This window comes from Triticum urartu, chromosome 5A (assembly GCF_056163025.1).
Source record: "Triticum urartu cultivar PI428250 chromosome 5A, HENAU_Tu73, whole genome shotgun sequence".
NCBI classification, from domain to species: domain Eukaryota; kingdom Viridiplantae; phylum Streptophyta; class Magnoliopsida; order Poales; family Poaceae; genus Triticum; species Triticum urartu.
The window spans coordinates 579,836,353-579,847,606 of NC_141877.1; the positions used below are offsets into that span (position 1 = coordinate 579,836,353).

Genomic DNA, 11,254 nt, shown 5'->3' on the forward strand with positions numbered 1-11,254 from the left:
TGTGGCAATTAAATCATAGGTAATATTGGTAGAGAAACAACATTTCTATAAAATAATTAAATGCACTATGATAATTAAAACAGTAAATAAAACATTAATTAAATTCCTTTTCTAAATTATAAAATATTAAAAAATTTTAATTAGGGGTCAAACTTTTTGTAGCCGTGGGTTAGATGATAATACTAATTTAGAAGTTTATTTTATCCTTTAATTAAACTAAAATACATTAAAGACTAAAAGAGAAATGATCAAAAGGTAAAACAAAAAAATAACAAAAGTAAGGGACCCCCCCCCGTGCTGGGCCTCAGCCCAACTGGCCATCCAACCGGCCAGCCCACCATCCTCGGTCCCTCCCCTCTCTCCTGTTCATGCGACCGAGTCGCTACAGGGCAGGTCGCCCCGGACCACCTCACCGGCGCCGACGCCGGGAAGGGATAAGGACGCCACGCCCCGACCCCTCGATCCCATTCCCCCACTCGCTCACCACTCCACTCTCCTCTCCCCTCGCTCCCTTTTCTCGATCTGGACCGGCCCGAGCGATGCCATGGCTTCCCTGCCATCATTTGCGTAGCCGCCGGCCTCCTCTCGCCTCGCCGTCGAGTCCACGAGCTTCGCCCGCCTCTGCTACGTCATCCTCGACCATGAGTCCGAGCTGGGGAGCTCTGCATCGAGCCCCACGACGCCTTTCCTCCTCCTCGGGTCGCCGGCGAACTCCGTTGATTCCGGCCACCCTGCTGCTACTAATCTATCGCCGGCCTTTCTTGAGCCTCTCGGTGAGCTCCTCTCCCTCTCCCCTCACTACCCCGCTTCTCTCCACGCTCGTAGCTACCGTTCCTGTCGTGGCCGTACCCGCCGCCGTCGTCGTGTCCGTAGTCGTGGCTATGCTCGCCGACGAGCTTGCCCGAGCACGCAGCCGTGCTCCCCGCAGTCCCGTACGCTCATCGCGTCTAGCCGCGTCCGCCAGGGCCCCGTGGCCGTCCCGCTCCTGCTCGCCCACACGCAGCTGCTGCCACCTTCGCCTGCAACTCTGCTGCTGCGCACGCTCGCGTCGGCCGCCTCCCCCGTCCTCTGGCCGCACCGTCGCGGGCCGCCTCCCCCGTCCTCTGGCCACAACGTCGCGGGCCGCCACTGCCGCTCGCCCCGCCTGATGCGCGCGAGCCTCGCCCGGCCTCTTTCTTCTGCCGCCCGGTAGCGTCCGCGTCCCGCGCACCCTGCCTCGCCTATGGCCGCGGCCTAGCCGGGAGCGCCGCTCCCAGGCGCTTCCCGGCAGCCGCCCGCGGTCCTCTCGCTACTGCTGCCGCTCACTACTTCTGCTGCTTATGCCGCACTGCTCACCACCGCACGCGGCCAACCGCAGCCGGTGCCTGCTGCAATGCCGCACAGCTTCAGTAACATTCAGTTACTGTAGCTATTGCTAGCTTTTCATTTTCTACAACGATTAACCCTCTGGACGGCCCCTAAACAGCGACTAAACGACTTTTAACTGGAGCAAAACTATTATGGGGAGGTAGTACACTTGACAATGCTCAAATGTTTCCATTGGACCAAATCCATTTGGTGCATAGATTAAATTCGTTGAAAATCACAAAATGCTATCTTTTGTTAGCAGAAAACAAAACTGTGTGCGTGAGTGTGTTGTGTGTGTGCGTGGGAGGCAGGGCTGGCTCACTGCCAAGTGGGGATGGCCCTGATTAGTTTAGGTTGATTAAATACTTAGTGGTCAGAGTAGTTAGACTAATTAGTACTACTTAGGATAATTGCTAGCCTATGTCATGTGGCCCCCTATGTTAATTTTAACCCCTCCATTTTAGTTTAGTCATCAATTAAATTATGTGCCAATGACATGTGGGCCACATCCCCCCTCTTTGACTAGTCATTTTGACTTGGTCAAATTTGGATTAGTTTAAATAAAAATATTCCAGAAAATCTTTAAATTTTTGATAATTCATAGAAAATAATCCGTAGCTCGGATGAAAATGTTCTCTATATGAAAGTTGCTCAGAAAAATCCAACGAATCCGAATACACGGTCCGTTCATTTGTCACATGCCCCTAGCATGCTGAACATGGAACATTTCCCCTCCGGTCATCTGTCTGACACAGGTCCAGAATCGGGAAAACATTCCCGGTTGACTTTCCTTCGCCGGTATCGTGTAGCACCGTGTTAGAACACGTCTAGCTCTGCCTATTGTCCTGTTATGCACTTGCTTGCTATGTATTTACTATTTCTTCCCCCCTCTTCTCTTCGGTAGACCCCATGGCGGCTGCCGATGCCGCTGTGATCGACTACGTCACCGACGACCCCTCCTTGTCTGAGCAACCAGGCAAGCCCCCCCCCTTGATCACCAGATATCGCCTACTCTCCTCTATACTGCTTGCATTAGAGTAGTGTAGCATGTTACTGCTTTCAGTTAATCCTATACTACTGCATAGCCTGTCCTTGCTACTACTGTTGTTACCTTTACCTGCTATCCTACTGCTTAGTATAGGATGCTAGATTATCATCAGTGGCCCTACACTCTTGTCCGTCTGCCATGCTATACTACTGGGCCGTGATCACTACGGGAGGTGATCACGGGCATATACTATATACTTTACATTGTTACATTACCGGAGAAACTATTTGGAGATGGGGGCTGAAGGGGCAGGTGGCTCCATCCAGGTAGTGGTGGGCCTGGGTTCCCGACGGCCCCCGACTGTTACTTTGAGGCGGAGCGACAGGGCAGGTTGAGACCACCTAGGAGAGAGGTGGGCCTGGCCCTGGTCGGCGTTCGCGGATACTTAACACGTTTAACGAGATCTTGGTATTTGATCTGAGTCTGGCCACTGGCTTATACGCACTAACCATCTACGCGGGGACAGTTATGGGCACTCGATGTCGTGGTATTAGCCGAAGCCTTCGTGACGTCAGCGACTGAGTGGCGCACGCCGGATTGGACTGGAACGCCTACTAGGCTAGGTCTGCTTCCGGCCGCGTTCGCAACGTGCAGGTGTGCTAAGGGCGATGGGCCCAGACCCCTGGGCGCTTAGGTTTAGACCGGCGTGCTGACCTCTCTGTTGGTCTAGGTGGGGCTGCGACGTGTTGATCTTCCGAGACCGGGCATGACCCAGAAAAGTGTGTCCGGCCAAATGGGATCGAGCGTGTTGGGTTATGTGGTGCACCCCTGCAGGGAAGTTAATCTATTCGAATAGCCGTGATCTTCGGTAACAGGACGACTTGGAGTTGTACCTTGACCTTATGACAACTAGAACCAGATACTTAATAAAACACACCCTTCCAAGTGCCAGATACAACCGGTGATCGCTCTCTCACAGGGCGACGAGGGGAGGATCATCGGTTAGGGTTATGCTATGCGATGCTACTTGGAGGACTTCAGTCTACTCTCTTCTACATGCTGCAAGATGGAGGTGGCCAGAAGCGTAGTCTTCGACAGGATTAGCTATCCCCCCTCTTATTCTGGCTTTCTGCAGTTCAGTCCACCGATATGGCCCTTTACACATTTACCCATGCATATGTAGTGTAGCTCCTTGCTTGCGAGTACTTTGGATGAGTACTCATGGTTTCTTTCTCCCTCTTTTCCCCCTATCCCTTCTACCTGGTTGTCGCAACCAGATGTTGGAGCCCAGGATCCAGACGCCACCGTCGACGACGACTCCTACTACACCGGAGGTGCCTACTACTACGTGCTGCCCGCTGACGACGACCAAGAGTAGTTTAGGAGGATCCCAGGCAGGAGGCCTGTGCCTCTTTCGATCTGTATCCCAGTTTGTGCTAGCCTTCTTAAGGCAAACTTGCTTAACTTATGTCTGTACTCAGATATTGTTGCTTCCGCTGACTCGTCTATGATCGAGCTCTTGTATTCGAGCCCTCGAGGCCCCTGGCTTGTAATATGATGCTTGTATGACTTATTTTATTTGTAGAGTTGTGTTGTGATATCTACCCGTGAGTCCTTGATCTTGATCGTACACATTTGCGTGCATGATTAGTGTACGGTCAAATCGGGGGCGTCACAAGTTGGTATCAGAGCCAACTGCCTGTAGGAATCCCCCTTCCACACTCCTTGGCCGAAGTTGAGTCTAGACATTGCAAAACTTTTACTAACATGGCTGTGTGCCTTACGGGCCCACGTCGCCATCTGGGTGATATTAGGATCTTTTACTCCTCGATCCTTACTCTGGGACTCTGATCTCTCTTCTATTCGGGTTAAATGATTTTGCTAAAATCTAACTCTAGGTTCTCGTTACCACTTCCTGCCGAAGAGCCCTTTCATTACGGATGATCGACTGCTTCAACAGAAGATTCTGACAATACTTTCCGATATTCTCTCGAGACCTTGTGCCTGTTGCTTTTGCAATTCCCTACCACCGAAAAATCCCTATGGATAAATACTTGCACCTGTCATTCTTACTTTTATTCCCAGTTGGTCTTGTTATTACAAGATACCTCGAAATACTCGTCGTTGTTTCGATAATCCTTTGAGCTTACTGCCTTGCTGTTCTTTGTCACCTGAATACCCCTACGGATAATTCTCGCACTTATCGAGTATCCGCTCATCCCCCAGTTGTTCATGTGTTTCACAATGGTCTTCGAAATACTATTCGATCCTCCAAAAATCCTTAGTACCTTATTGCTCTGCAATACTTGTCTGCTTACATGATGGATGCTTTCCATATGTCTAGCAATATTCGTTAGTATCCTTAGGCATCGTCATTTTGATCCCTTTGATTCAACATGAGGCGAATACACGCAACCATCAGTTGATCCTTTTAAATTATCTTTCCGGCTCAGACGTCAGTTTAAACATGAGCTGGTTCTCAACAAATCCAATTGCCGTCGATTGTACCCCTAAGGCTATTCTACTTGCCAATCCCTAATCAAAACATTGCTTCCGATCCCTTGATTTGAAAATCATAATTCCTTTGCATTTGAGCTCTGGATTAGTCAGTTGTTTCCATAATCCAATGCCTTTGCATTGTTACTTCCTCTGGTTGTGTGCCGATTCTCACATCAGCTCTGTTATGGACCGGCAGATCCTTTAATGGATTTTATCCGACAACATCCTTCATATTCAATAACCATGTGAGCCTTCCCTCGGATACATAATGCCTTTGGTAAATTGTATCATCTACTTGCTCAACCTTGCTCTACTTTCGAGCTTGTGATACTTACTCTTGAAACTTGTGGTATATGTTTCTAAGAAGCCCCTATGGGTTGAACATATGCCTTCTCTAAACCATGTCAACTCAAAAGTTTTCACGAGCCTTACACTTCTGGTATTATGCCAGGTAAAATTTCAACACTACAACTTCTTCGAAAGTGAGAAGTGAATGAAAGGTTATGCATTGGAGAAGTGGGAGTCGACCTTGAGCTTTGTGTTCATGCCCATGGACACGATGTAGATCTTATCATTAAAGCTTCTCTTAAATTAATTATTCCTTTGGTATAAGTTCACCTTATATCTGGGATCTGGCCTTTTGCAATCGTGGTTCCGACCATGTTCTCCTTTAAATACCATTTCGCGTGCAAGTTTAAGCACTTGTCTTCTGTAGGGCAATACCCCAGTCCAACCTCTACTTTGACTGTCATCGAGTATTACCCCTCTGGTATCTCGAGATTATCACGGGACTACATAACTTCTTATGAGTTCTTCATCAACTATTATTCTTGCCGATTCCAGTACCCCCTCGAGATATGAGTTACTAGTCACTCTAGAACACCGATAAGTGAATCGATTCAGCACTCCGATTAAATAACTCTAAGTAATTTTCGTGGCTTATGAGTTTAATAATCCTTCAACTCATTCCTAGCCTGATTGGCTATATCATTATCGTGCTAAAATTTAACTATGCCACCTGTTCCTTATTACCGGAGCACATCTTTCGACAATAAGCTAAGCTTACGTCGATTTCCTTGTCCTATCGTTTCACCTTGAACAGAAAGCTTGATTTCGAGTTTGTGTTGTACCCGTGTTCCAATAACCTTCCGTTTCATCATTCCTTTGACTTGTTGTCGTCGCTGATTGATTACATCTTCAAGAAAACTTTCGACAAATGTGTCGTGATCATCCTCAACGTAATGAGATCTTCCATGATATCAATCGACTTCCCGATGAGAAATACCATCCTTACCCCTCGATGATTTGTGTTACCATCAACAACACCCTTACCGTTCTTTCATCACAAACTCGTTCTGTTATTGATGCAACCTGCTATCCAGCTTGCATTATATTCTACCTTGAAGTATTACTATCTTTTATGTCAAGGATGCTGTGAGACTTGCTCCACCTCATAACAATTCTTGATACGGTGATACTTATCACCGTATCCCTTTGTTTCTTGGTCCCCGTGTTGATTCTAACCGAGATGCAGTCAACAGAACTGCTGTGATTCTGCACTTCTAGCAACCCTAATGCTTTGATATTAATGGTCGATATTTCATTCTTGGACCATTGGTTATTGAATCACCATTCTAAATATTGATCATGCTACCTAAGCCCATATTTTGGGTGCACCTTTTAAGCAATGTTTGACTGTGTATTTTTTCCTCAAGCATACATCATTATATCATTAGATCTGACTAATGTTATCTCCTTGTTCACATAATTGTGGAAACCACCTTTTGGAAGTCTCGACAAATTGTCGCTGAGTCCATCAGCCACCTTCTCATCCTCTCCTTGGTTTAATGATGAATTCTTGTTTCGGAACTCGCTTCCGTAGATTAATTCCTGAGAATCTTACAATGTCATCGCGACAAATTGTGTTGCACCTTTCTTCTTAGGCATCCCGAGTCTGAGTTATCCTGACACCAATCAGATCTGAATCTCGGTCAGATATGATGGTTGGAACATTTTTCCAAGAGTCATAACATTGTTCCTTATATGACCCGGTAAGGTGATGTCATCCTAGCACACCTGGCCGGAGGACCTATTGTTATAGTTTCCTTTTCTGCGGGGTTATCCATTCTTCCATGAGGAAATTGTAAGACTTATTCTACAAGTTGTTCCTGATGAATCCTTCGTGTATCCAAAGTCTGACCTTTGCTTGAATACCATGTCAATGCTATCTCGAAGCATGTCTATGGTACTCCGATTTTCAGCAAGAACATTTTTAGCCCAATGCTGAATGCTTCTTGCTCAATTATCCAAACACCATTGTTTGGGTAATGTCATGGAATTGCTCTCCCTTTACCTAAATGATTTTCTACTTTATATCCTGTCTTGGATATCATCCTCTGCTTGACTTTAGGAAGGGTATACCCCTGATATATGTGTTTAAACACATTTTCCTTTCCATTGTTTTGTTCAAACTTTCTTATAATCTACTTAACTGAGCCGTGGTAATTCCCTGCTTAGGTAAGCACCTCGTGGTACAACTCTGCCAGTAAGACCCTATTACTATAATTGATGACATTTCGGTAGCCACCGATGGACGAGAAATTTGCCTAATGGTCCGCCTCGTTCAACGAGCAGGAAAATGGTTCTCTTCGTCCCTCGCCCTTGGTATCGACATTGTTGCCAACATAACCAATAGGCTACCCTCTGACATGTCTTGCTATCATGACCGTGCAAGATATCAACGCTTTTCCTACTTTTAACCACATGGTGGGCCCATAACCCACAGTTCCACAGGATCGAAACCTGACTCTCCTGTACACCCCCGGTTTCCAAAGTTATTCCTCGCACTTGACTTCTTATGTAACTCACGAGCCACCTGCCAAGTGATCTATTCGGGTATCAGACGCAATACTTATTCTCGTTGCTCTGGACCCCTTTCACCTTCTGATTAGGCATCGAACGCTTGCCTATCCGTTTGAAACTTCTCATGGTACCTTCTTACTTTGCTCTCGACGTCTTCTTAAGTTTCAATTCGAGAGATACTTATGTTTCTCCCCCTGAGTTAACAGTCTGATGCTCGATCTTGTTAGAATCCGTCCATATAGGGTTTTCCCTTCTCACCTTTTCGTAAGTACGGTGAAGATCCTGAAGGAAAGACGACAACTTCATAATGATGACCTGAAGCAGTGGAACGAAGACATAAACGTAATGGATCGACCCCTTCGAGAAGAGCAACCAAGACCGATGACACCCGTTAAAATTTTGTAACCAGAACTTTCCCCCTTACTCCCCTCTTAAATCTCGGGACGAGATTTCTTGTAGTGGAGGAGAATTGTGACGCCCGGATAATTAGGCTACAGAAAAACTCTGCTAAGGATGCCACATCACCTCCATTACTGTTGCTAATCCCTTGTTAGTTCAAAACCCGATTCAAAATTCAAATTCCAAATATGGCATACAACAAAAGTTTTCAAACAATAAAACAAAAATGTTCGGTTTGTGGCAATTAAATCATAGGTAATATTGGTAGAGAAACAACATTTCTATAAAATAATTAAATGCACTATGATAATTAAAACAGTAACTAAAACATTAATTAAATGCCTTTTCTAAAATAAAAATGTTAAAACATTTTAATTAGGGGTCAAACTTTTTGTAGCCGTGGGTTAGATGATAATACTAATTTAGAAGTTTATTTTATCCTTTAATTAAACTAAAATACATTAAAGACTAAAAGAGAAATGATCAAAAGGTAAAACAAAAAAATAACAAAAGTAAGGGAACCCCCCCCCCCCCGTGCTGGGCCTCAGCCCAACTGGCCATCCAACCGGCCAGCCCACCATCCTCGGTCCCTCCCCTCTCTCCTGTTCGTGCGACCGAGTCGCTACAGGGCAGGTCGCCCCGGACCACCTCACCGGCGCCGACGCCGGGAAGGGATAAGGACGCCACGCCCCGACCCCTCGATCCCATTCCCCCACTCGCTCACCACTCCACTCTCCTCTCCCCTCGCTCCCTTTTCTCGATCTGGACCGGCCCGAGCGATGCCATGGCTTCCCCGCCATCATTTGCATAGCCGCCGGCCTCCTCTCGCCTCGCCGTCGAGTCCACGAGCTTCGCCCGCCTCCGCTACGTCATCCTCGACCATGAGTCCGAGCTGGGGAGCTCTGCATCGAGCCCCACGACGCCTTTCCTCCTCCTCGGGTCGCCGGCGAACTCCGTTGATTCCGGCCACCCTGCTGCTACTAATCTATCGCCGGCCTTTCTTGAGCCTCTCGGTGAGCTCCTCTCCCTCTCCCCTCACTACCCCGCTTCTCTCCACGCTCGTAGCTACCGTTCCTGTCGTGGCCGTACCCGCCGCCGTCGTCGTGTCCGTAGTCGTGGCTATGCTCGCCGACGAGCTTGCCCGAGCACGCAGCCGTGCTCCCCGCAGTCCCGTACGCTCATCGCGTCTAGCCGCGTCCGCCAGGGCCCCGTGGCCGTCCCGCTCCTGCTCGCCCACACGCAGCTGCTGCCGCCTTCGCCTGCAACTCTGCTGCTGCGCACGCTCGCGTCGGCCGCCTCCCCCGTCCTCTGGCCGCACCGTCGCGGGCCGCCTCCCCCGTCCTCTGGCCACACCGTCGCGGGCCGCCACTGCCGCTCGCCCCGCCTGATGCGCGCGAGCCTCGCCCGGCCTCTTTCTTCTGCCGCACGGTCGCGTCCGCGTCCCGCGTGACCTGCCTCGCCTATGGCCGCGGCCTAGCCGGGAGCGCCGCTCCCAGGCGCTTCCCGGCAGCCGCCCGCGGTCCTCTCGCTACTGCTGCCGCTCACTACTTCTGCTGCTTATGCCGCACTGCTCACCACCGCATGCGGCCAACCGCAGCCGGTGCCTGCTGCAATGCCGCACAGCTTCAGTAACATTCAGTTACTGTAGCTATTGCTAGCTTTTCATTTTCTACAACGATTAACCCTCTGGACGGCCCCTAAACAGCGACTAAACGACTTTTAACTGGAGCAAAACTATTATGGGGAGGTAGTACACTTGACAATGCTCAAATGTTTCCATTGGACCAAATCCATTTGGTGCATAGATTAAATTCGTTGAAAATCACAAAATGCTATCTTTTGTTAGCAGAAAACAAAACTGTGTGCGTGAGTGTGTTGTGTGTGTGCGTGGGAGGCAGGGCTGGCTCACTGCCAAGTGGGGATGGCCCTGATTAGTTTAGGTTGATTAAATACTTAGTGGTCAGAGTAGTTAGACTAATTAGTACTACTTAGGATAATTGCTAGCCTATGTCATGTGGCCCCCTATGTTAATTTTAACCCCTCCATTTTAGTTTAGTCATCAATTAAATTATGTGCCAATGACATGTGGGCCACATCCCCCCTTTTTGACTAGTCATTTTGACTTGGTCAAATTTGGATTAGTTTAAATAAAAATATTCCAGAAAATCTTTAAATTTTTGATAATTCATAGAAAATAATCCGTAGCTCGGATGAAAATGTTCTCTATATGAAAGTTGCTCAGAAAAATCCAACGAATCCGAATACACGGTCCGTTCATTTGTCACATGCCCCTAGCATGCTGAACATGGAACATTTCCCCTCCGGTCATCTGTCTGACACAGGTCCAGAATCGGGAAAACATTCCCGGTTGACTTTCCTTCGCCGGTATCGTGTAGCACCGTGTTAGAACACGTCTAGCTCTGCCTATTGTCCTGTTATGCACTTGCTTGCTATGTATTTACTATTTCTTCCCCCCTCTTCTCTTCGGTAGACCCCGTGGCGGCTGCCGATGCCGCTGTGATCGACTACGTCACCGACGACCCCTCCTTGTCTGAGAAACCAGGCAAGCCCCCCCCCCTTGATCACCAGATATCGCCTACTCTCCTCTATACTGCTTGCATTAGAGTAGTGTAGCATGTTACTGCTTTCAGTTAATCCTATACTATTGCATAGCCTGTCCTTGCTACTACTGTTGTTACCTTTACCTGCTATCCTACTGCTTAGTATAGGATGCTAGATTATCATCAGTGGCCCTACACTCTTGTCCGTCTGCCATGCTATACTACTGGGCCGTGATCACTACGGGAGGTGATCACGGGCATATACTATATACTTTACATTGTTACATTACCGGAGAAACTGTTTGGAGATGGGGGCTGAAGGGGCAGGTGGCTCCATCCAGGTAGTGGTGGCCCTGGGTTCCCGACGGCCCCCCGACTGTTACTTTGAGGCGGAGCGACAGGGCAGGTTGAGACCACCTAGGAGAGAGGTGGGCCTGGCCCTGGTCGGCGTTCGCGGATACTTAACACGTTTAACGAGATCTTGGTATTTGATCTGAGTCTGGCCACTGGCTTATACACACTAACCATCTACGCGGGGACAGTTATGGGCACTCGACGTCGTGGTATCAACCGAAGCCTTCGTGACGTCAGCGACTGA

General features: G+C 48.3%; 1 long non-coding RNA gene across 1 annotated transcript; it reads left to right on the top strand.

Moving 5' to 3' along the window:
* The first annotated feature begins 356 nt into the window (after positions 1-356).
* LOC147973029 (uncharacterized) lies at positions 357-10,977 on the top strand. Its single transcript, XR_015602727.1, has 4 exons — positions 357-773; positions 2,252-2,323; positions 3,613-9,108; positions 10,587-10,977. It is a non-coding gene; the product is annotated as an uncharacterized LOC147973029 (long non-coding RNA).
* The last annotated feature ends 277 nt before the right edge of the window (positions 10,978-11,254 follow it).